The sequence below is a fragment of the Pseudophryne corroboree genome, chromosome 8 (genome assembly GCF_028390025.1).
Source record: "Pseudophryne corroboree isolate aPseCor3 chromosome 8, aPseCor3.hap2, whole genome shotgun sequence".
Classification (NCBI taxonomy): domain Eukaryota; kingdom Metazoa; phylum Chordata; class Amphibia; order Anura; family Myobatrachidae; genus Pseudophryne; species Pseudophryne corroboree.
The window spans coordinates 349,953,304-349,979,540 of NC_086451.1; the positions used below are offsets into that span (position 1 = coordinate 349,953,304).

At 44.7% G+C, this 26,237-nt stretch overlaps 1 protein-coding gene across 13 annotated transcripts in view; it reads left to right on the forward strand.

The window, feature by feature from the left end:
- The window catches only part of MBNL3 (muscleblind like splicing regulator 3), a 173,422-nt gene that overhangs the window by 17,831 nt on the left and 129,354 nt on the right, over nucleotides 1–26,237 (forward strand). For 3 of the 13 annotated variants that reach the window (XM_063937482.1, XM_063937494.1, XM_063937489.1), the window contains exon 1: nucleotides 14,449–14,740. The exons of 2 other annotated variants lie outside the window; for them this stretch is intronic. The gene's annotated coding sequence lies outside the window, so the exon portion shown is untranslated. Of the gene's footprint in view, nucleotides 1–14,441; nucleotides 14,741–26,237 lie in introns of those variants that run through there. 8 more of the 13 variants (XM_063937485.1, XM_063937491.1, XM_063937492.1 and 5 more) reach the window with 7 other exon arrangements.

The following is a 26,237-nucleotide window of genomic DNA, read 5'->3' on the forward strand; positions in this document are numbered from 1 at the left end:
GAATTACAGTTACACATATAAAATGCATTGCAGGACCACACTTATTGAGTACTGTTATTATTACTGTCATTGTCAGGCAGAATTACAGTTACACATATAAAATGCATTGCAGGACCACACTTACTGAGTACTGTTATTATTACTGTCTTTGTCAGGCAGAATTACAGTTACACATATAAAATGCATTGCAGGACCACACTTACTGAGTACTGTTATTATTACTGTCTTTGTCAGGCAGAATTACAGTTACACATATAAAATGCATTGCAGGACCACACTTACTGAGTACTGTTATTATTACTGTCTTTGTCAGGCAGAATTACAGTTACACATATAAAATGCATTGCAGGACCACACTTACTGAGTGAGTACTGTTATTATTACTGTCATTGTCAGGCAGAATTACAGTTACACATATAAAATGCATTGCAGGACCACACTTACTGAGTACTGTTATTATTACTGTCATTGTCAGGCAGATTTACAGTTACACATATAAAATGCATTGCAGGACCACACTTATTGAGTACTGTTATTATTACTGTCATTGTCAGGCAGAATTACAGTTACACATATAAAATGCATTGCAGGACCACACTTACTGAGTACTGTTATTATTACTGTCATTGTCAGGCAGATTTACAGTTACACATATAAAATGCATTGCAGGACCACACTTACTGAGTACTGTTATTATTACTGTCTTTGTCAGGCAGAATTACAGTTACACATATAAAATGCATTGCAGGACCACACTTACTGAGTACTGTTATTATTACTGTCATTGTCAGGCAGAATTACAGTTACACATATAAAATGCATTGCAGGACCACACTTACTGAGTGAGTACTGTTATTATTACTGTCATTGTCAGGCAGAATTACAGTTACACATATAAAATGCATTGCAGGACCACACTTACTGAGTACTGTTATTATTACTGTCATTGTCAGGCAGAATTACAGTTACACATATAAAATGCATTGCAGGACCACACTTACTGAGTACTGTTATTATTACTGTCTTTGTCAGGCAGAATTACAGTTACACATATAAAATGCATTGCAGGACCACACTTACTGAGTACTGTTATTATTACTGTCATTGTCAGGCAGAATTACAGTTACACATATAAAATGCATTGCAGGACCACACTTATTGAGTACTGTTATTATTACTGTCATTGTCAGGCAGATTTACAGTTACAGAATTTTTTAGCACAAAGTAAAGTACATGTTGCCTCTTTCAATACAATTGTGGCAACTGTCTCTGCTCACAGGTATCCACATCAGAACAGCCTCACACTCTGCTTGATACTTTATTTTCTGCTGGGCAAAACTGTCAGATCATTGGCTGCAATGCCCAAAAGCAATGGAACTTATTTGCTGGTTCAACTGTACTGCAAAACACTTGTTTAATAACAGCAATCAGTCATTGTTTTGTTGTTGTTTTTGTTTTCATTCCGTAAACTAGTTTTATTGTCATAAATAATTATTCAGTAAAAGTTACATACAATAAACTTAATGCACCTTTCACCTATACACCATGCAGGCAGCCACTGTGCTGGCTAATCAAACACAATGAAGTCGCAATACATGAAGTAGCCATGTCAGGCTTTCACTATCAGCTCTGATTCAAAGACTGTCCATCTTAGGAGGTATGCTAATGGGCCCTACACACTTGCCGATGTGTATGAGCGATATGAACGATCTCATTCAGTAATGAACGATAATATCGCTCAGTGTGTATGCAGTAACAATGAACGATGCGTGTCCCCGTTGGTTTTCCCTCGTTTAGCATAGCAAGCCAATTTGGACGATGGTCATTAATCGTTGAAACAAAATATGGCCCAAATCTGAAACATCGGCAAGTGTGTATGGCCCATAACAGTCAGTATTCATTAACCTACCATTATATTTATGAAGTGTGGGAGGAAACCGGAGTACCCGGAGGAAACTCACGCAAGTACGGGAAGAATATACAAACTCCACACAGTTAGGTCTGTGGTAGGAATCAAAACCAAGATCGTGAAAACTAGCAAATAAAATTAGCAAAAAACAAAACATCATTATCAATTTCATGTACAGATTCTGTGTAACCTACAGAGTCCTGCTGGTTGGAAAAGTGGATTCATGTAGAAGCAAGAACCGCAAAGTATTTCTTTGTGATGTTTATAATAATAATAATAAAAAATATATATTTGCTTTTTTGTTTGTTTTCTCAAAATTTCAAAAAATAATATACATTTTGTTTACATTTCATTTGATGTGTTAGAGCAAAAAGATTACTGGTATTTCTGGGAAAATGCATTGTCTTCTTAGCAAAAAAAAACAAGTTACAGATGTGTCCTCACTTCTCACACACTATTGCCACAGTCGCGTCAAACAGCCCCTCTCGGAAGGCCAGGTCCTGTGCGACTCAGCTTACGCCAAGCAACTTTTTTTTTTTTCTACTCGAATGCGCGACAAAACCACTTAACGAGACCGCACTTGTTAATTTAAATTGTGACACTTGTACATCTGTATGTAAACGAGTCTGAATCTGTATACGAGGTGCTATAATGTAGCGCCTGTGGCTTTTTTCACATCAAGTTCCGTTGTGCCTCATCTGTGACTTTGTACATATTGAAAACTAATTCCTGTGCGGTTAAAGTCGCAGCCTGGCGTCTCTAGTACAGTTCTAATGGCCTTTTACTGCAGTTGTGGAGTGAATAAGAAGCAAATTGAAATAAAAAGTCACTACACTACTACACTGCCTGGTGCAGCTCAGTCCCACCAGGCGTCTCGCACTGCGCCGGATACTGAGGCTTGGCGTATAAAGACACATCTGTATCATTTGTGTGGGTACTGCAAATTGGTGATATAGATTTGGAATATGATGAACGCAAATATTGATAAGGACTGAAGAAAACCCTCAGCAGTGCAGGGGTTAAGCCCCTGGGCGCTGCTTTCTGATAATGAAAAAGGAACAGGCACTACAGTGGAGCTGTATTTACCATGTGCTGAGTCTTTGAGTTATGACGAGGTTTAATATTTATCACTGGAGAATTCACACATCTGCCCTTTAATATCTTTCTAAAGAAAACTGACAGGCTCCCAAGCCTAGCGAATTATCCTTAGATCTACACTTTTTAATGCCAACTTATCTCTGCATAGGAGATGAGGATACATTTTGTAGTCATTTAGCAACAAGAAATGCATGTGTCAAGCAGCATCAGGATGTCTGAGGTATTGCTTTGATCAGTGCTGCCTGTGCACATACATATTTTATTGAATTCATTTTGATGAGTGAGCCTATAAAACTGGCTTAGCAAATCTGTAGCTCTCCAGCTGTTATTGGACCAGAACTCCCAGCATGCTCTGGAAGCTATGGCTGCTGTAAAGCTGCATATGTGCATCACAAAGAGTTAAAATATAAAGACTATATCTAATACTTAACAAGGTCTCCATGACAACGATTTTCACTCACCAAAGCAGATACCTCTGTAGGCCCTGTGTAATAAAGAATTTCTCTGTTTGTTTGTCAAGCAAGTCATTTGATCAGTGATGTAATGTGTGCAAGAAGGACGCATTGTTTGTGTGTTTGTTTTAGGCAGGAAAATTACACTTGAGGGTGATGAATGGCAGGTCTTCAGGTATAGCGTTACATAATTTTATCTTGCTGACTAAATATCTCATAACTGCAAGATGCCATCATATAGTTTTATTCTATATTATACAGTATGAATGGAGATTGCAAACAGATATTCTGTAGATTCAAACTTCATAATAATATATGGTTTTGTGGAGTCGTTTTGGCCAAATACAACACCAGTACTTGCCTGCCCTGAAGGGTTTTGTGTTCTAAAGCTGTTACTTGACAGAGCCAAGAACATAACCAGTTTATCTGTACGAGCAGTTGTCCAGTGTTGTACAACACCTCCCTTGAGACCCTATGGGATGGTCAAACCGTGAGACTTCCACCATTACTTGTACTGAAGCTCTGGTCAGCGACATCCATAGGCAAGTGCAGGAGGAAGGGGGGTGTTTCCAGTTGCCCGGGTCCCCCCTTTCCCACATTCTGGCCAGCGGCAACTACATGCAGTATAAAGGGTGGAATGGAGCTACTGCACCTGCCCATTGCCAGATTTTCCTAACAAGGCTGGTGTGTGTGTGTGTGTATGTGTGTGTGTGTGTGTGTGTGTGTGTGTGTGTGTGGTTCTGAGTGCACAATCATTGCACCAGAGAGGAAATCTGGGAAGTGGCTAACCGTGATCATTGTGCCTGCCTGAAGTACTGTATCACATAAACTGCACTTTGTTTGGATAGACAATAGCTTATTACATGCTAATTATGCATCTTTCATGGGCTGGCGCAATCTCTCTAAAACCAAACATTTGGAAACTCCCTTCCAGAATTCTTTCATTTGCCCTTGATGCCTAACAGTATAGAGAGGAAATGGGTGACGTAGAAGATTGAAACTATGTATTGAGTGTGTCTTAGTAGTGAGTGAGGCATCTGGTTAGACAGGAGCCAAGGCCAGTCCAGTCATGTGTCACATATGATGCACACACCCCGCACTACCTTCGTAAATAGCTGGACAGTTCAGTCTTGTAATAGCCATTGATGGCTGGGTGCTGTACAGATCTAAGACATCAGGCTATTGGCGATGTTCTTCAACATTGTTACTGCAGCATCAGTGGCCTGTCATTGATTGAAAAACACTTGCCATCTCCAACAGAACACCAATGTTTGCAAAATCATCAATGGTCGATGGCCACCCTTAGTTCAGTCTGCTACTGCTCGTGGCTTCTTTCTTTCCATCAGTCTAAACTGTACAATATTTAACTAACCTAATTGGGGAATGGTACAATGGCCACACATCATTGCTATTTAATAAGATATCCACACAAGATTGAAGATGATCTCATATCAGCAGTCATGGTCACCATTGGGGGGGCTCTTGTGATTGGGAATCATAAAAAATTCTTGCTAAATTTCACCCAGATGTTGATGTTGGCTCTATGGACGATGAACTTTGACAGGGGAGAGAGGATAGGAAACTGTGTGACAGATATATTTGTTATGTTACGGTCATCCCCACAGGCACCCACACCTTGAAGTGACAGGGAACCAGGATAAATATTAAGAGTAGTAAAAATAACGGGAGCTTGCAGGCAGTTATATTATATGCATGACAAGTTTTAATACAAGGGCTCAACTTAGGTATGCCTATTGTCTTATAAACCGTTGTGGTGGATCTATACGTATTCCTTGTTGCCTGCTTACACATCTGATATGACAATAATGCTTACAGGAATCTGTGCTTGTACACCTTTGCCTGTACAGTGTAATTCTATTGTTTTACTTTCTTCTCATTTTCTGTTGTAAACATTATTTTATAGAACCTTTTGAGTGTATACAGGGGCGTAACTAGAACTTTGTGGGCCCATAGCAACATTTTGAAATGGCCCCCCTTCTACAGACAGGTTGTCACACACACACACACACACACACACACACACACACACACACATGTAGAGGGGGGTCTATATTACTATTATTTTTTGTTACTGTTTATTTTGCTCCACCCCCTCCCTCAGCTTTGCTTGCTGACAGGCTATAGGGCACAGGGAGGGACCAGACTGACCTCAGGTACCATGACACAGCAGCGACCTATGTCTGGTGCCAGGCAGCAGGAGCCCGCATCTGGCCATTCCTGAGGGCACCGTAGTCCTCCCTCCCTGTATCTGCCCCCTCCTGAGGGCACTGCACACACCGCATGATAGTGAAGACGCTGAGACTCCCTGGCACCGCCAGCAGACCTCTTCCGGAGCAGCATGGCGTTGGGCAGGGGGACGGCGATGAAGCCTCGCTGGGCCCACATGAAGGGAGATCAGTAATAGCAGAAGAATGAACAGAGCTAGGAGCCATCCTCAAGTCTCTGCTTCTCTACAGACTGGGAGGGATCAGCCCATGCAGCGTGCTCTCGGGAACAAGCGCAACGTTTTCCTCTCTTCTCTCCTAAACCTTGGGGCCAGTACCCCCATGCCTGCATGGCCCCGGAGCAGGACCGTTTCTATTGGGGAATGTGCAGTGTTACTGAGTGCAGGGGGTGCAGGCCCTAGAGGCAGTCCAGGCCCCATAGCAGCTGCATCCCCTCCACCATGGTAGTTACGTGACTGAATGTATATGTGTGAATAAGATGGGTTTAGGATATATATTTCAGATTGACACTGTATGCTTTGCTTGACATCATATTATTTTATGACCTATAGAAGAGAAGCATGGTTGTCATGGAGTGTTACTGTTGGTTATTTAAGATGATATACTGTCATAATATTAATTGTTTTAAGTTGTATCAATGACAGTAAAGGTCATTTTTAAATATGAGGACTCTGCACATTTATACACAGTGATGCACACCATCTGTTGTTTATAAATATGCAGTGCCATGATCCATCTAGCATTTATTGTGCGAGATCATTGTGGTTCTGAAGATTTAACTGAAAGGTGCATGTCATACATAAATCATACTTTCCAACTGTCTCTCATTCAGCAGTACATGTCATACATGTCATACATGTACATGTCATACATAAATCACACCTTCCAACTGTCTCTCATTCAGCAGGACATGTCATACATGTGCATGTCATACATAAATCATACCTTCCAACTGTCTCTCATTCAGCAGGACATGTCATACATGTACATGTCATACATAAATCATACCTTCCAACTGTCTCTCATTCAGCAGGACATGTCATACATGTCATACATGTACATGTCATACATAAATCATACCTTCCAACTGTCTCTCATTCAGCAGGACATGTCATACATGTACATGTCATACATAAATCATACCTTCCAACTGTCTCATTCAGCAGGACATGTCATACATGTCATACATGTACATGTCATACATAAATCATACCTTCCAACTGTCTCTCATTCAGCAGGACATGTCATACATGTGCATGTCATACATAAATCATACCTTCCAACTGTCTCTCATTCAGCAGGACATGTCATACATGTACATGTCATCAGGGGCGGAAGTCCGGGAGGCAGCGGAGTCGGCTGCCGCCGGGCTCCTGACCCGCAGAGGGCGCCTCGCAGTGGCGCCTCTGACATTACACAGATTGACATGCGGACGAGCGCCCGCATGTCAATCTGATGTCTCCCTCCCTGCTGTGTTGGAGGGACATGGAGCGCATCGCGCGTCTCCTGTGTCCCTCCCTGGCTCTCTCCCGGCCGGTCTAAGGAAGTGCCATTCGTGAGCTCTGATTGGCTCACGAACCGGCACTTCCTGTATTAGACCGGCCGGGGGAGAGAGCCAGGGAGGGACACAGGAGACGCGCGATGCGCTCCATGTCCCTCCAACACAAGGTGGGAGCAGGCACTGGGGGCATATACCTGGTACTGGGGGGCATATACCTGGCACTGGGGGGGGAGGAGACCTGGCACTGGGGGGCATATACATGGCACTTGGGGGCATATACCTGGCACTGGGGGGGAAGACCTGGCACTGGGGGGCATATACCTGGCACTGTGGGGTATATACCTGGCACTGTGGGGTATATACCTGGCACTGGGGGGGGGAAGACCTGGCACTGGGGGGCATATACCTGGCATTGGGGGGCATATACCTGGCACTGGGGGGGGGGAGACCTGGCACTGGGGGGCATATACATGGCACTGTGGGGGAAGACCTGGCACTGGGGGGGAAGACCTGGCACTGGGGGGCATATACCTGGCACTGTGGGGCATATACCTGGCACTGGGGGGCATATACCTGGCACTGGGGGGGAAGACCTGGCACTGGGACGGGGGGCATATGTGGCACTGGGGAGGGGGGTATATTTGGCACTGGGGGCATATACCTGGCACTGTGGGGGAAGACCTGGCACTGGGGGGCATATACCTGGCACTGGGGGAGGAGACCTGGCACTGGGGCGGGGGGCATATGTGGCACTGGGGAGGGGGGTATATTTGGCACTGGGGGCATATACCTGGCACAGTGGGGGAAGATCTGGCACTGGGGGCATATGGGGGAAGATCTGGCACTGGGGGCATATACCTGGCACTGGGCGCATATACCTGGCCCTGTGGGGGAATATCTGGCACTGGGGGCATATACCTGGCCCTGTGGGGGAATATCTGGCACTGGGGGCATATACCTGGCACTGGGCGCATATACCTGGCCCTGTGGGGGAATATCTGGCACTGGGGGCATATACCCGGCACTGTGGGGGGAATATCTGGCACTGGGGGCATACACCTGGCACTGTGGGGGAATATCTGGCATTGGGGGCATATGCCTGGCACTGTGGAGAAATATCTGGCACTGGGGGCATATAGCTGGCACTGAGGGGGCATAGGTGGCACTGTGGTGGAATATTTGGCACTGTGGGGGAGTAGGCACTGAGGGGGCATATGTGGCACTGTGGTGGAATATTTGGCACGGGGGGGAGCAGGCACTGAGGGGGCATATGTGGCACTGGGGGGGTATATTTGGCACTGGGGGCATGTACCTGGCACTGGAGGCATATACCTGACACTGTGGGGGAATATCTGGCACTGGGGGCATATGTGGCACTGGGAGCACGGCCCTAGCAACACGCACTACCCCCTAGCAATGAGCATGACACCCAGTGCATGAACCCCCTGGCAACGAGCATGACACCCTGAGCATGAAACCCCTGGCACCGTGCATGGAACCGCTGGCAACGAGCATGACACCCAGTGCATGAAACCCCTGGCAACGAGCATGACACCCTGAGCATGAAAACCCCTGGCACCGTGCATGGAACCAAGAGCATGAAACCGCTGGCAACGAACATGACACCAGTGCATGAAACCCCTGGCAACGAGCATGACAACCTGAGCATGAAAACCCCTGGCACCGTGCATGGAACCAAGAGCATGAAACCCCTGGCAACGAGCAGGTAATTTAAAAGTAATTAGAAGCCTTACTGTAGAACTTAATGTATAATGGGCATTACGGTGTGTGGCATAATGTATCACGGACATTGCGGTGTGTGTCATAATGTGTCGGGCATTACGGTGTATGGTATACTATATCGCGGGCATTGTGATATGTGGTATAATGTCTCAGGCTCATTGTGGTGTGTGTTATACTGTGTCAAAGACATTGTATGTGCTATAATGTATCAAGGGCATTGCAGTGTGTAGCATAATGTATAACGGGCATTGTGATTCCTGTCATAATGTGTCACAGGCATTACGGTGTGTGGTATAATGTATCAGGGGCATTGCAGTGTGTAGCATAATGTATAACGGGCATTACGATTCCTGTCATAATGTGTCGGGGGCATTACGGTGTGTGGCATAATGTGTCGGGGGCATTATGGTGTGTTCATATTGTGTCATGTGCATTATTGTGTGTGGCATAATGTCTAAGGGCCACTGCAGTATGTGGCATAATGTATACTGGGCATTACTATAAGGAGGAAAAATTACAAATAATGTAAGGGGCATGAATCAGGATTAATTTTCTTTCCCGCCTGGGCGTGCAGGTTGGAAAACTGGGGTATAACGCAGTCTTTTCCTGCAATGTTACACCCCTTTATGGTAAGCCACGCCCGTCCCAATGAAGCCACACACTCTATACTGCCAATTATGGAGGGGGGGGGGGGGCGAATAATTTTTTGGCTTGGGGGAGAAAAATTTCTAGTTACGTCACTGAACTGACTCATTCCTGTAAGCCGCCACTACAGCGCAAACCCCAGGAGAGTACGCTGGTGCGCGCCTGCTGTGGGAGGTAGGAGAGGAGCTGCTGCTACCGTTGCCCCGCTGCTGTGGGGAAGGGGGGGACGGGATGGATGGACACACGTGCGAGGCGGAGTTTAAGAGCTGGTACCACGCTTGCCTTGGATTACACTTCTTATTGCGCTCTGCCTCTGGTAATTGGGGAGGAGAGAAGAGCCTTCTTTCACTACACAAGGTATCCATCTATGCTCCCTTTCTCCCTGCATAAGTGCACTGCCAGTATACTGTATGTATGTTTGTATATATAGATTGAGGTAGGGGTCTGGCACAGCCACATAATAGACTAATACATTGGGTGCCCTCACAGCAAAGTAGTTTAGCAAAATAGAGGTGGTGCGGCACTCCAATGATTTGCACACTGACACCAATTGAAGTAGTGCAACGTTTCAATGCCCGTTCAATGAATCTGCATTTTTGTCATATATACAATGACCCCCATTCTGCCTCATCCCGTCCTCCAGACCTCTGTTACTCCATCTGCCCCCCCCCCCCCCCCATTTGCCAAGTCCTTCTGCCCGCCCGCGACCATCCCTCCCCATCTTCCTCCCATAATTAATTGTCCTCCCGCAGGGAATACATATGTTTTACCGACAGACGGGATGCCGTCTGTCAGCATCCTGACAGCAGCATCCCGTCCGTCAGAATTCTGGCAGGGGGCGTGCGCAATGAAGGCCCTTGCTTGTTGCGCTCGCAACGCAGTGGTCTCGGTGGTTCCCATCCCACTCTATTGGTGTTGTGGACACCCACGAATGGGAATAAGACCTGTGAGACGGTATTCTGGTGTCGGTATCCTGACCGCTAGGAATCCCGACAGCCAGCAAAATGATTGCCTCCCCTCCCGCAGTATCGGTCACATAATAGACTCACTTTCAGCTCCAGGCCCATGTGGACCCCAAACTGGCACTGGTCTGCAGGGATGTATCATTGGCACAAGGTTAAAAATGCAGCCAAACCTCCAAAAATGCAGTTTTCAGAGGTTTGGCGGCTTACTACTTATCCACCAAGCCTAGACCCCAGGGCTTGGATGCGGTGGGCAACACCATCTTTAGATGGGCTTCTATCACATTACCCATTGGACCCCTCCCAGCACCCCCTAGTGGGGCGCATCAGCCCACGCATGCACAGATAGGACTCCGGATCATACACCGGGAAGTTCTACTGTATCATGGCAAAGAATAGCTCTCACCGCAAGAGCTGTCCTTTGGAAATTTCTTCATGCATACGCCATTATGCTTGCAAAGAATGGCAGGATATATATATATATATAAATATATATATAGCCTGCAGGATCAATATTGGTGTGGTGTGTGTGTATGTATATATATATATATATATATATATATATATATATAAAAAAAAATTTTTTGCCTCTATATAGGGGGGCACCTGTATTTATATTGCCTCCGGGCGTCTAGGACGAACTTACGCCACTGCATGTCATACATAAATCATACCTTCCAACTGTCTCTCATTCAGCAGGACATGTCATACATGTGCATGTCATACATAAATCATACCTTCCAACTGTCTCTCATTCAGCAGGACATGTCATACATGTACATGTCATACATAAATCATACCTTCCAACTGTCTCTCATTCAGCAGGACATGTCATACATGTGCATGTCATACATAAATCATACCTTCCAACTGTCTCTCATTCAGCAGGACATGTCATACATGTACATGTCATACATAAATCATACCTTCCAACTGTCTCTCATTCAGCAGGACAGTCCCATTCCTCCCGCAGGCCGCAGTGCCCCACTGGGGGAGGTTTTGGGGCGGGGATCGCTGTCATTGCACACCATCTATTTGCAGTGCAGAGAAAGCCAAGGGGCAACCCAGCATCTCAAAGAGTACTGGGCACGCCCCCACAGTGACGCAAACAGGGGGTGCCACGAGACTCCACCACTTTCCCATGGGCTCCGTCCCATAGTCCTGAATCTAGAGGCACCAATGTTTGGAAGTATGCATAAATAAAAACATCCCCATAAAGCATTTCCTCCGCACGCCCATTTAGTTATACGTCTGAGCGTTTCTCATTTGGACTAATTTATGTTTGATTTATGTTGCTAATTTATTTATATTGTGCATTTGTTGCACCCAAACGGCACAAGGTACTTGTTTGGTTATACCTCCCAACTTTGCGTTGGACAAGGGAGGGACATCCTCGTGCGCCTCCGGCGTGTGGTCAAAATGAGGGGGCGTGGCTTCACGGCAAGTGCCATGATCGCAAGCCACACACCCCGTTTTCATCATTATGGGGGCATGAACAGCGCTGAGAGAGCTGCAGGCCATGCCCCCTGTCCCTCCCTGCTGCGCATAGCATCTATTCACAACTGCTCTGCTCAGAGCAGCGAGTGGCATGGGGGGAATCTCCCAACTGCTGCCCCTCCCACCAGCGGGACACTGCGACCCGTGGGTGGGACAGCAGGACAGACCGTGAAAAACTGGACTGTCCCGCCAAAATCAGGACAGTTGGGAGGTATGGTCTGGTATTGATTGGAAAAAGTACTGATCTGACCATCATCCTGCTTACAAAATACAATCATCTCAGGAGCAAATTGTAGTTTTGAGATTTTTAGCAAAACTACATCTCTTGCTGAATTAAGCCCAAAGGCATACCTCCCAACTTTCGCCTGGATGGAGTCGGGACTAACGCGCGGCTACGCTGCGCAGTGATCTGGAAAGGGGCGTGACCCCAGTCATGAGGGGTGTGGCCTCACCCAAGTGGCCTCATCAGACAGACCGTTTTCCAGCCTTTTGAGGGCATACCCAGCACTCCTCGAGCAGCCGGGCAGCCCCCTGCTCCCCTGCACTGAATACATGCCGTGCGCACAGCATGTATTCAGAGATCACTCGCTGCTTTGCAGAGCAGAACAGCGGGTGATCAAAGGCTCCTCCAACTGCCCCCCCGCCCGCCCGCGGGACAATGTTGCCTGCAGGAGGGACAGCAGAACAGTGTCCGAATAGCAGGACTGCTGGAATCGGGACAGTTGGGAAGTATGCCAAAGGGCCTTATTCAGGTCTGTTAGCAAGTAATAAGAAATAGCAGTTGGGCTAGACCATGTTGCACTGCAGGTGGAGCAGATGTAACATGTGCAGAGAGATTTTGATTTTGGTGGGGTGTGTTAAAACTGAAATTGTAATTGCATTGTAAAAATTAAACATCGAGTATTTAGTATGCACAGAAACAATATAACCCACCCAAATTTAAATCCCTATGCACATGTTACATCTGCCCCACCTGCAGTGCAACATGGTTTTGACCAATTGCCAACTTTTTTTTTAGTTTGCTGACAAACCTGAATAACCCCCTAATTCTTGTATTTGATCCTGTAGTCACTGTGCTCCAAACAGGCAATATCAAATTTGAGTTTAATGTCCTTTGTGTTTTGCATATTATTATTTTTTTATTCTGACAGTATATTATACATTTCAAAATTTCCTAAACTTTTATGGTGAGCCACACAAAGTAAAATAATGGCAACTCATATTTTAGATCATGACTCGTAAGTTGAAAACCTGCTTAAGGTTTGTGTCAGCTGGATAGTGAGGGGAGGGGTTTCAATGCTGAGTGAGGACCCACCAGACATGGAAACATATAATATGATGGCAGATAAAGACCATTTGGGCCATCTAGTCTGCTCTAAACACATGTACATGCACACACATTCGCCCTAGGGTTAATTTTTGTCGGGAGACATTAACCTACCAGTATATTTTGGATTGTGGGAGGAAACCGGTGTACTCGGAGGAAACACACACAAGAACTGGGAGAATATACAAACTCCACACAGGGTCATGGTGGGAGTTGAACCCATGACCTCAGTGCTGTGATGCAGTAATGCTAACCATTACAACAATATCCAACTAAGCACATTAACATTTAATATAGTGGGCTATCATTCCTGCGCACCTCTGTTTGTCTTTTCCCGAGCTGTAGAACATTTTCTGAGCATAAACAATCCCGTGTTACAGGGAATAACACTCCTGTTCCCAGCTCCATCAGCAGTGACACTCTTCTAGCTGGAACATTGCCAGTTGCCAGTGCAGCACCAGGTACATAGACACTCTCACTTTTTTAAATGTGGGCTACATAAGTTTTTAACGTTTTTGAAATGATTGTTAATGTGTCTTACACAATAAATCCTTGTTTCTTGTATTATCATAGCGATAGTCATTATCACTTGTGTTGTGTTACACTTTTTAGAATTAAAAAAAAAACACATACGTAAAAAAAATGCCAGCGGGTGGGTATGTGGCCTGAGTGAATTCTGCTTATTCAAAGGCCAGAATTCTGTTTATTGTTACTGAGTAGCAACTACACGGTGCACTTCAGCTGTGATTGGTGTTAAATAATGTAGCAAATGTTTAGAATTCTGCTTCTCTTTGCTTTACTGCGAGTACCTATGTGCATATCAGTCATGTGTGCACTGTATAAACACAGGTCACTTGTGCAGATTTATTTCATGAGCGCTTAAAAATGTATTCTGGGAAACATTGTATTTTATGGCTGTCCCTAAATGCAGAAAGAGAGAGACTGTAATTTGATATGTTCTTGAAAGCTTTGCTGAGGATAGCATGCTGCAGACATAAGCTGTGTCAATAGGAACTCTATTCAGTCTGTGCAAACAGCCTCATGACCCATGCTTGATTGGCAGATTGTACAAGGGAGGGCCTTTCTTTAGAACCAGCTCTCGTTTTTTGGCGGCACTTCTGACTGACTGATTTCCTGACTGCTTACTTACTTTCTTTTCCCCGGGACTGTGAGACCTTGTGCACACTAATATTTCTCGCTTCTGTGGGTTATCGCTGGAATACAAATTATTGGAGTTTGCAGAAGATGGTCGGTTGTTTTTGTTCATGCTAATCCCTGGAAAATGCAGTTTGGCGAATGAGAGGCTTCCAGTCGCAGAAGAGAATGATGTACAGGATCACTTTACCAGACCAGTTGCCAGGTGTGTTTGTATGGGAGCCAAGAGCAGAAATACACATGTATACATGAAATGTTTAGACGGCAGTATTTACACGTTAAGGGGAGAGAGAGAGAGAGAGAGAGTGTGTGTGTGTGCACTCATGTTCTGTAGGCTGGTCAGACATCAACTTTTATACAGCATATATTCATCTACAACAGTGATCGGCAACCTAAAGGTGCATACACACGGTGCGATGTGTACTTACGATTTTGACTCTATAGTCCAAATTGTAAGAAAAGTTAGCACATATCGCACCGTGTGTATACAGCTTGTGTTACCTATGCACGCTCCGGTGGGGTCAGTTTCGCAAGAAAAAACAGACTGTGCAGGCAAGGCAATTTTGACTATATTGCGTACAATCTAGTTTCTAGTATAGTTAAAATTGTATATAGTCAAAATTGCACATAGTCAAAATCGCAAGTAAATATAGTCAAAATTGGAGGTTCTGGACTCCGGGGATTTCAAGGGAAAGCGTATAGTCAAAATTGCCACTTAGTCTATATCTCACCATGTGTATGCACCTTAACACTTAACGTGCCGCGACCCACTGCCACTCTTCCCTTAATATCAGTAATAAGTTAAAGCAATATATTTAATCAAAGAAAGCAACAACTATTTGTAATAACAGAGCAGGAAATTAAAGTGTTACAATCTATAACAAATATGACAATGAAACAGCGTGGCACGTGAAGGGCTCAAGGGCCATATTGGGCCCTAGGGCCACCTGTTGCCCTTCAGTGATTTAGAAAGCTTAATCTGCACAACTCCACTATAACTGGAGCAGCAATACTTAAAAGCGAGTCCTGGTCCAAGGTAATAGCATAAAGAATATATTACACGCTGAACAATATCCAGAGACACTTTATTAGAATTGCATTGTTCTCTCCCTCTATAAGCAAACGGATGCATATACATTATACACACTTACACATCTGTTTTGAAGGAGTTCATATTTAGCAATATAGATTTTTACACATGCCCATATGGAGAACTGACGAACAATTTGTGTATAAATAAGCACAGGCTTCCCGTATTGTCAGAACATGTGCTCAGCAAGCCTCCCCAAAATAACATATGTGAAAGTGTTTGTGTGTGTGAGAGTGTGTCTGCCAATAGTACGTGCTTGTGACACAACATTAACTTGTTATTTTACACTGCAGGGAATACCTGCTCCTGTTAGGTGTGTGTATTGTTTAGCAAGCCCTTTCAGTGCAGAAATAGTAATGCCAAGGCGACACAAGCTAAGGAGGGGTTAATGAGACGGTCTGGTACCTGTAAAAGGAAGGGCGCTTTTAGAGAAGATTTTATTTATTGTTTTGTTGTGGAGCAGGAAGTGCAGCTATGAGATCCAGCGTGAGCGGAAACACTGCTCTGTGTGTGTGTGTGTGTGTGTGTGTGTATGTGTGTGTGTGTGTGTGTGGTGTGTGTGTGTGTGGCGCTCACATAAAGGTTGTCTGTGAGGCCACAGCTGGGTGGCTGTTTCTCACTTCCTCTTTTCGCAATATACGAGCAGTGTAAATGTGATCTCTTTCAGGTGCACGTTAAGGGCTCGTTCACAACCATATGCTTGGTGTTATCAGGTGAACACATACAGTAAAACCTTAGGAGAATAAGGGGGACATTTACTAAGCAGTGATAAGAGCGGAGAAGTGAGCCAGTGGATACGTTTCCCCATCAACCAATCAGCAGCTCTTTCTCATTTTATAGTATGCAAATTATAGATGTTACTTCAGTGCGGATTGGTTGCCATGGGCACTTCTCCACTGGCTCACTTCTCACTCTTATCACTGCTTAGTAAATGTCCCCCTAAGATTTAGAGCACATTTTATTTTGGAAGCATATACTTTACATGTGGTAATCAGGAAGTCATTAAACAGAACAAATGAAAAAATACACAATGATGGATTGGCAATGAAACGCGCTGTATTGTATATAAAGGACACATAAATGTTGAATAGGAATCACTGGAAGAGGCTCATCCAAAGAAACTTTACACACCTGGGTTATGTGTTTCACATTTTAACCTCCTTGGGGGCCATGTGCTAATTGTTTTGGTGTGGTTCTCCCATTAGGCTTTGTGGTTGGAAAAGTCACGAAAATCATTGTTTACTTGCTTGTTTGGAACCCCCTCCTCCACTCCTTACATTTAACTTTTTGTAATCTTATCATAATGAACTGCTTGTATAACACTCATTAAGTTATTAACATGGAAAAAAAATCTGCTTTTGTGCTAGACAATTCTTAATACACTGAGGGGTCATAAACCAACATCATAAATTGATTTCAAAAGTGCAGATTAGGTAAAAATCTATCAAGTATTTATTTTATTGATATTCCTCAATGGTAATAATACAGGTTGAGTATCCCTTATCCAAAATGCTTGGGACCAGAGGTATTTTGGATATCGGATTTTTCCGTATTTTGGAATAATTAGATACCATAAAGAGATATCATGGTGATGGGACCTAAGTCTAAGCACAGAATGCATTTATATTTCATATACACCTTATACACACAGCCTGAAGGTCATTTTTGCCAATATTTTTTATAACTTTATGCATTAAACAAAGTGTGTCTACATTCACACAATTCATTTATGTTTCATATACACCTTATACACACAGCCTGAAGGTCATTTAATACAATATTATTAATAACTTTGTGTATTAAACAAAGTTTGTGTACATTGAGCCATCAAAAATCAAAGGTTTTACTATCTCACTCTCACTCAAAAAAGTCCGTATTTCGGAATATTCCGTATTTCGGAATATTTGGATATGGGATACTCAACCTGTAATATATTTTAGCTAGAATTTTATACTGTGAAAGGAACCAGTACTTTTCATACTCAGGGCAGGATGTACAGTATCAAGCAAATGAAACTTACCGAATATAAAGCGGGATAAATAACGCTGGTATGCATGTAGATTTGTGAGTAAAATCGCAAAGGACATCTCTAACAATAAGCGCTGTCCTTTGCGGTATAAGAGACATTTATGATCCGTGAGTCCTTCTGCACATGCACCAGCCGCAGGGGACACTGGGAGGGGATCCTGTTGGATTCCTCTCAGGGAACAATGTGGAAAGAACCCCATAGGCTTCTATTTGGCAACACTATATATAGATGGCGTTGTTCATTGGGTACCAGCTCTGGAAAGTTTCATTTTCTGGAGCTTTGTACATATGGGAAATGTAGTTAAACATTGTTTTCAGAGTTTTGATGCCATTTTCAAGTTAGTACATCTCACCCTCACGCTGATAATTAGGTACTGCCTTTTTATAGAGCTTTGTATTTAGTTTTTTGCCTTGTTTGTCTTATTTTTATTATGATTATTTTAGTTTCTTTATTTTTATTTCTCAGTGTCCTAGTATAAAATAATATGTACAAAAGAAACATTATAACAGTAATATAGTGGTATTAAGATAAACAGCAAGAAATTAATTTGCTAAGCATGTAACATTCAGACGAAGACACTTTGCAGCCATTAAAGGCCCGTATTCAGATGTGGCCCGTATTCATATGTGGCCCGTATTCAGATGTATTCCCCCCGCTCAGCACAGCGCGTTGTGTGCTGAGCGTGCGGGGGGACGCTCATTTCACCCAACGGGTGAAATGAGCGATGTGCTAGATTGAGCCTGCATGCAGGCTCAATCAAGCACCAGCGATAGCGACGCGCGGGGCAGCGCATCGCTGTGTGGGGTACACACGGACAGATCATGCTTAAAATCTAAGCAATCTAGTCAGATTGCTTAAATTATCGCTTCGTGAGTATCCCCCTTAACACTGCTAATCTTCCCCTTCATCCTATAGAGTGAGCAGAATGATTAATGAGGTTGGGGTACTGTATTCTACCATGAAGCATAAACATTGCAACAGTATATCATGGAGTATTGAATCCCCCCCCCCCCCACCACCACCACATACTGTACAAGGTTACGTTTTTCATGATTCTTAGTAGTGCCTAACTAGTGATGTTGCATTAGTGTAGTTATAGAAAGTACAGTTTATCTTACATTGGCCCGGTTTTCTTAAAAGTATAACATTTTGCTACTTAACAGCTGCCTGGAAATGTGGAGAATTTGTGTTGGGTCACACAAACGGTTCCATTCCCAATATCAAACTAATTGGTTCCTTGTTTATCATCTTGCAAATGATCCTGTGTTGTCTAGTAGAGGCAGACGTTTCATAGGCAAACGCGCGGAGGGGGGTTCTGGCTCCCCGGAAACCTCCCTCCGCCTGGCCAGCGGCTCAAATTATGACCACAATAGCAATAGTATATAATACCAACACTAGGGTTGCCGCCACAACATGCAGTTTAAGTGACAGAGCAGAGCTGCTGCACATGCCCAGTGGTAGATGCTTCTTCTACAAGGTTTGCCGTGTGTGTGGATTTAAGCTCTCAGTCAGTGCACTGGATAAGAGAGTAGCTGCCAGGAAGCACAAACAGGCACCTTACAATGAGGTGGGAGAATGTGTGCTTAGAAAGTGCAGCTCTGTCTTACTGGTTCTATTATGTTTATGTATGTATTTATTTCCTAGGGGATGATGAACCTTTTCCTGACGGCTTATGTTATTTATTTTAGTTAAATATGTTTTATACAACTTATACTACAGACCATATATAGTGTTAATTATTAATATTGTAATCCATACACTATCCAGTGTATTTAAAAAAAATTAGGTCTGTACTAAGTTATTCTACTGCTCCACCATACTGTCACACTTAGGGTCTACTTCAGATCTGATCACTGGGCTGCATTTTTTGCTATCTTGCGATCAGATTGTCGCTGCCTCCAGGGGAAGTGTATTTTCGCTGTGCAAGTGTGCGATCCCATGTGTACACCGAGCTGCAAAAATCCACTGTGTGCAGTCTCTGCTCAGCCCAGGACTTACTCTGCATTTTTCCGGACACTCCCTGAAAACGGTCAGTTGCCACCCACAAACGGCCTCTTCCTGTCAATCACCTTGCGAACGCCCGTGCGAATGCATCCTTCACACCAATCCGTCGCTGACCGCCAATGTCCTTTGTTGCCGTCCGATGCGCGTGCGCATTGCGGCTCTGATGCATGCGCACAGCAGCAATCAGATCTGAATGACCCCCTTACTCCATTGTTCCGCAGAGTGGGAGACTGTGGATTGCATTTGAACCCCCCCTAGAAATCCTGCGTTTGTAGGGTGAACTAAAGAGCATGTAGCCAGCTGTTTACTGCCAGTGATCTCCCTGACTCATAGTAACTGAGCTGATACTGCTTCCACCTCTTTGCAGCAAAAGGCTCATTTTGCAAACGAGTTTAAAAAAAAAAAAAAAGGTAATTTAAATCTTGTGTCAATAACTTTGGCAGCGGTTTTAAATGTGTGTTTAAATAAAAGGGCTATTGTTGCACTTTTCAGGAAGTGAGTTTACAGTACTAGCAGTTCTAAGAACCTGGTGCCCGAGAGACGTTTTACCTAGTAAGTATATATAATGAGTTTGATACTGTTTACCGACAGTCTTTAACCAGTTAAAAAAAAATTCTAAAAGGGAAGCAAGCATTATTGGTTACAATGGAATCAATTACATATATAAAATTACAAAACTCATGCCAATATGTATTATCAGAACTGCTTTTCATGACGTTCTCACCTATAACAACCCTTGTTACAATTAGTGATGTGCACCGGACATTTTTCGTGTTTTGTGTTTTGGTTTTGGATTCGGTTCCGCGGCCGTGTTTTAGATTCAGACGCGTTTTGGCAAAACCTCCCTGAAATTTTTTTGTCGGATTCGGGTGTGTTTTGGATTCGGGTGTTTTTTTCCAAAAAACCCTCAAAAACAGCTTAAATCATTGAATTTGGGGGTAATTTTGATCCCATAGTATTATTAACCTCAATAACCATAATTTCCACTCATTTTCAGTCTATTCTGAACACCTCACAATATTATTTTTAGTCCTAAAATTTGCACCGAGGTCGCTGGATGGCTAAACTAAGCGGCACAAGTGGCCGACACAAACACCTGGTCCATCTAGGAGTGGCACTGCAGTGTCAGGCAGGATGGCACTTCAAAAAAATTGTCCCCAAACAGCACATGCTGCAAAGAAAAAAAGAGGCGCACCAAGGTCGCTGTGTGACTAAGCTAAGCGACACAAGTGGCCGACACAAACACCTGGCCCATCTAGGAGTGGCACTGCAGTGTCAGGCAGGATGGCACTTCAAAAAAATAGTCCCCAAACAGCACATGATGCAAAGAAGAAAAGAGGCGCACCAAGGTCGCTGTGTGACTAAGCTAAGCGACACAAGTGGCCGACACAAACACCTGGCCCATCTAGGAGTGGCACTGCAGTGTCAGGCAGGATGGCACTTCAAAAAAATTGTCCCCAAACAGCACATGATGCAAAGAAAAAAAGAGGCGCACCAAGGTCGCTGTGTGACTAAGCTAAGCGACACAAGTGGCCGACACAAACACCTGGCCCATCTAGGAGTAGCACTGCAGTGTCAGGCAGGATGGCACGTCAAAAAAAATGTCCCCAAACAGCACATGATGCAAAGAAAAATGAAAGAAAAAAGAGGTGCAAGATGGAATTGTCCTTGGGCCCTCCCACCCACCCTTATGTTGTATAAACAGGATATGCACACTTTAACGAACCCATCATTTCAGCGACAGGGTTTGCCACACGACTGTGACTAAAATGACTGGTTGGTTTGGGCCCCCACCAAAAAAAGAAGCAATCAATCTCTCCTTGCACAAACTGGCTCTACAGAGGCAAGATGTCCACCTCATCATCATCCTCCGATTCCTCACCCCTTTCACTGTGTACATCCCCCTCCTCACAGATTATTAATTCGTCCCCACTGGAATCCACCATCTCAGGTCCCTGTGTACTTTCTGGAGGCAATTGCTGCTGGTGAATGTCTCCACGGAGGAATTGATTATAATTAATTTTGATGAACATCATCTTCTCCACATTTTCTGGAAGTAACCTCGTACGCCGAGGTGAGCAGCTGCACTAAACACTCTTTCGGAGTACACACTGGAGGGAGAGCAACTTAGGTAGAATAAAGCCAGTTTGTGCAAGGGCCTCCAAATTGCCTCTTTTTCCTGCCAGTATACGTACGGACTGTCTGACGTGCCTACTTGGATGCGGTCACTCATATAATCCTCCACCATTCTTTCAATGGTGAGAGAATCATATGCAGTGACAGTAGACGACATGTCAGTAATCGTTGGCAGGTCCTTCAGTCCGGACCAGATGTCAGCACTCGCTCCAGACTGCCCTGCATCACCGACAGCGGGTGGGCTCGGAATTCTTAGCCTTTTCCTCGCACCCCAGTTGCGGGAGAATGTGAAGGAGGAGATGTTGACGGGTCACGTTCCGCTTGACTTGACAATTTTCTCACCAGCAGGTCTTTGAACCTCTGCAGACTTGTGTCTGCCGGAAAGAGAGATACAACGTAGGTTTTAAATCTAGGATCGAGCACGGTGGCCAAAATGTAGTGCTCTGATTTCAACAGATTGACCACCCGTGAATCCTGGTTAAGCGAATCAAGGGCTCCATCCACAAGTCCCACATGCCTAGCGGAATCGCTCTGTTTTAGCTCCTCCTTCAATGTCTCCAGCTTCTTCTGCAAAATCCTGATGAGGGGAATGACCTGACTCAGGCTGGCAATGTCTGAACTGACTTCACGTGTGGCAAGTTCAAAGGGTTGCAGAACCTTGCACAACGTTGAAATCATTCTCCACTGCGCTTGAGTCAGGTGCATTCCCCCTCCTTTGCCTATATCGTGGGCAGATGTATAGGCTTGAATAGCCTTTTGCTGCTCCTCCATCCTCTGAAGCATATAGAGGGTTGAATTCAACCTCGTTACCACCTCTTGCTTCAGATGATGGCAGGGCAGGTTCAGGAATGTTTGGTGGTGCTCCAGTCTTCGGCACGCGGTGGGTGAATGCCGAAAGTGGCCCGCAATTCTTCGGGCCACCGACAGCATCTCTTGCACGCCCCTGTCGTTTTTTAAATAATTCTGCACCACCAAATTAATGTATGTGCAAAACATGGGACGTGCTGGAATTTGCCCAGATGTAATGCACGCACAATATTGGTGGCGTTGTCCGATGTCACAAATCCCCAGGAGAGTCCAATTGGGGTAAGCCATTCTGCGATGATGTTCCTCAGTTTCCGTAAGAGGTTGTCAGCTGTGTGCCTCTTCTGGAAAGCGGTGATACAAAGCTTAGCCTGCCTAGGAACAAGTTGGCGTTTGCGAGATGCTGCTACTGGTGCCGCCGCTGCTGTTCTTGCTGCGGGAGGCAATACATCTACCCAGTGGTCTGTCACAGTCATATAGTCCTGAGTCTGCCCTGCTCCACTTGTCCACATGCCCGTGGTTAAGTGAACATTGGGTACAACTGCATTTTTTAGGACACTGGTGACTCTTTTTCTGAGGTCTGTGTACATTTTCGGTATCGCCTGCCTAGAGAAATGGAACCTAGATGGTATTTGGTACCGGGGACACAGTACCTCAATCAAGTCTCTAGTTGCCTCTGAATTAACGGTGGATACCGGAACCACGTTTCTCACCGCCAAGGCTGCCAAAGCCTGAGTTATCCGCTTTGCAGCAGGATGACTGCTGTGATATTTCATCTTCCTCGCAAAGGACTGTTGGACAGTCAATTGCTTACTGGAAGTAGTACAAGTGGTCTTCCGACTTCCCCTCTGGGATGACGATCGACTCCCAGCAGCAACAACAGCAGCGCCAGCAGCAGTAGGCGTTACACTCAAGGATGCATCGGAGGAATCCCAGGCAGGAGAGGACTCGTCAGACTTGCCAGTGACATGGCCTGCAGGACTATTGGCTTTCCTGTGTAAGGAGGAAATTGACACTGAGGGAGTTGGTGGTGTGGTTTGCAGGAGCTTGGTTACAAGAGGAAGGGATTTAGTAGTCAGTGGACTCCTTCCGCTGTCACCCAAAGTTTTTGAACTTGTCACTGACTTCTGATGAATGCGGTCCAGGTGACGTATAAGGGAGGATGTTCCTAGGTGGTTAACGTCCTTACCCCTACTTATTACAGCTTGACAAAGGCAACACACGGCTTGACACCTGTTGTCCGCATTTGTGTTGAAATAATTCCACACCGAAGAGCTGATTTTTTTTGTATTTTGACCAGGCATGTCAATGGCCATATTCGTCCCACGGACAACAGGTGTCTCCCCGGGTGCCTGACTTAAACAAACCACCTCACCATCAGAATCCTCCTTGTCAATTTCCTCCCCAGCGCCAGCAACACCTATATCCTCATCCTGGTGTACTTCAACAGTGACATCTTCAATTTGACTATCAGGAACTGGACTGCGGGTGCTCCTTCCAGCACTTGCAGGGGGCGTGCAAATGGTGGAAGGCGCAAGCTCTTCCCGTCCAGTGTTGGGAAGGTCAGGCATCGCAACCGACACAATTGGACTCTCCTTGGGGATTTGTGATTTAGAAGAACGCACAGTTCTTTGCTGTGCTTTTGCCAGCTTAAGTCTTTTCATTTTTCTAGCGAGAGGATGAGTGCTTCCATCCTCATGTGAATCTGAACCACTAGCCATGAACATAGGCCAGGGCCTCAGCCGTTCCTTGCCACTCCGTGTCGTAAATGGCATATTGGCAAGTTTACGCTTCTCATCAGACGCTTTCAATTTTGATTTTTGGGTCATTTTACTGAACTTTTGTTTTTTGGATTTTACATGCTCTCTACTCTGAGATTGGGCATCGGCCTTGGCAGACGACGTTGATGGCATTTCATCGTCTCGGCCATGACTAGTGGCAGCAGCTTCAGCACGAGGTGGAAGTGGATCTTGATCTTTCCCTATTTTAACCTCCACATTTTTGTTCTCCATTTTTTAATGTGTGGAATTATATGCCAGTATCAATAGCAATGGCCTACTACTATATATACTGCGCACAACTGAAATGCACCACAGGTATGGATGGATAGTATACTTGACGACACAGAGGTAGGTACAGCAGTGGCCTACTGTACCGTAATGCTATATATTATATATACTGGTGGTCAGCAAACTGTGCAAAACTGAAATGCACCACAGGTATGGATGGATAGTATACTTGACGATACAGAGGTAGGTACAGCAGTGGCCTACTGTACCGTACTGCTATATATTATATACTGGTGGTCAGCAAACTGTGCAAAACTGAAATGCACCACAGGTATGGATGGATGGATAGTATTCTTGACGACACAGAGGTAGGTACAGCAGTGGCCTACTGTACCGTAATGCTATATAGTATATACTGGTGGTCAGCAAACTGCAAAACTGAAATGCACCACAGGTATGGATGGATAGTATACTTGACGACACAGAGGTAGGTACAGCAGTGGCCTACTGTACCGTACTGCTATATATTATATACTGGTGGTCAGCAAACTGTGCAAAACTGAAATGCACCACAGGTATGGATGGATAGCATACTTGACGACACAGAGGTAAGTACAGCAGTGGCCTACTGTACCGTACTGATATATATTATATACTGGTGGTCAGCAAACTGTGCAATACTGAAATGCACCACAGGTATGGATGGATAGTATACTTGACGACACAGAGGTAGGTACAGCAGTGGCCTACTGTACCGTACTGCTATATATTATAATATATACTGGTGGTCAGCAAACTGTGCAAAACTGAAATGCACCACAGGTATGGATGGATAGTATACTTGACGACACAGAGGTAGGTACAGCAGTGGCCTTCTGTACCGTACTCCTATATATTATATACTGGTGGTCAGCAAAATTATGCACTGTACTCCTACTATATACTGTCTACAATGCAGCACAGATATGGAGTGTTTTTCAGGCAGACAACGTATACTGGTGGTCACTGGTCAGCAAAACTCTGCACTGTACTCCTCCTATATAATATTATACTGGTGGTCCCCAGTCCCCACAATAAAGCAGCACACTGAGCACAGATATGGAGTGTTTTTTTCAGGCAGACAACGTATACTGGTGGTCACTGGTCAGCAAAACTCTGCACTGTACTCCTCCTATATAATATTATACTAGTGGTCCCCAGTCCCCACAATAAAGCAGCACACTGAGCACAGATATAGAGTGTTTTTCAGGCAGACAACGTATACTGGTGGTCACTGTCAGCAAAATTCTGCACTGTACTCCTGCTATATAATACAGCTGCTCCCCAGTCCCCACAATTAAGCAGTGTGAGCACAGATATATGCAGCACACTGAGCACAGATATGGAGCGTTTTTTTCAGGCAGAGAACGGATAACTGGTGGTCACTGATCAGCAAAACTCTGCACTGTACTCCTCCTATATTATACAGCTGCTCCCCAGTCCTCCCCACAATTAAGCAATAAAGCACAATCAAGTTCAACAATAAACGGAGAGGACGCCAGCCACGTCCTCTCCCTAACATTTCCAATGCACGAGTGAAAATGGCGGCGACGCGCGGCTGCTTATATAGAATCCGAATCTCGCGAGAATC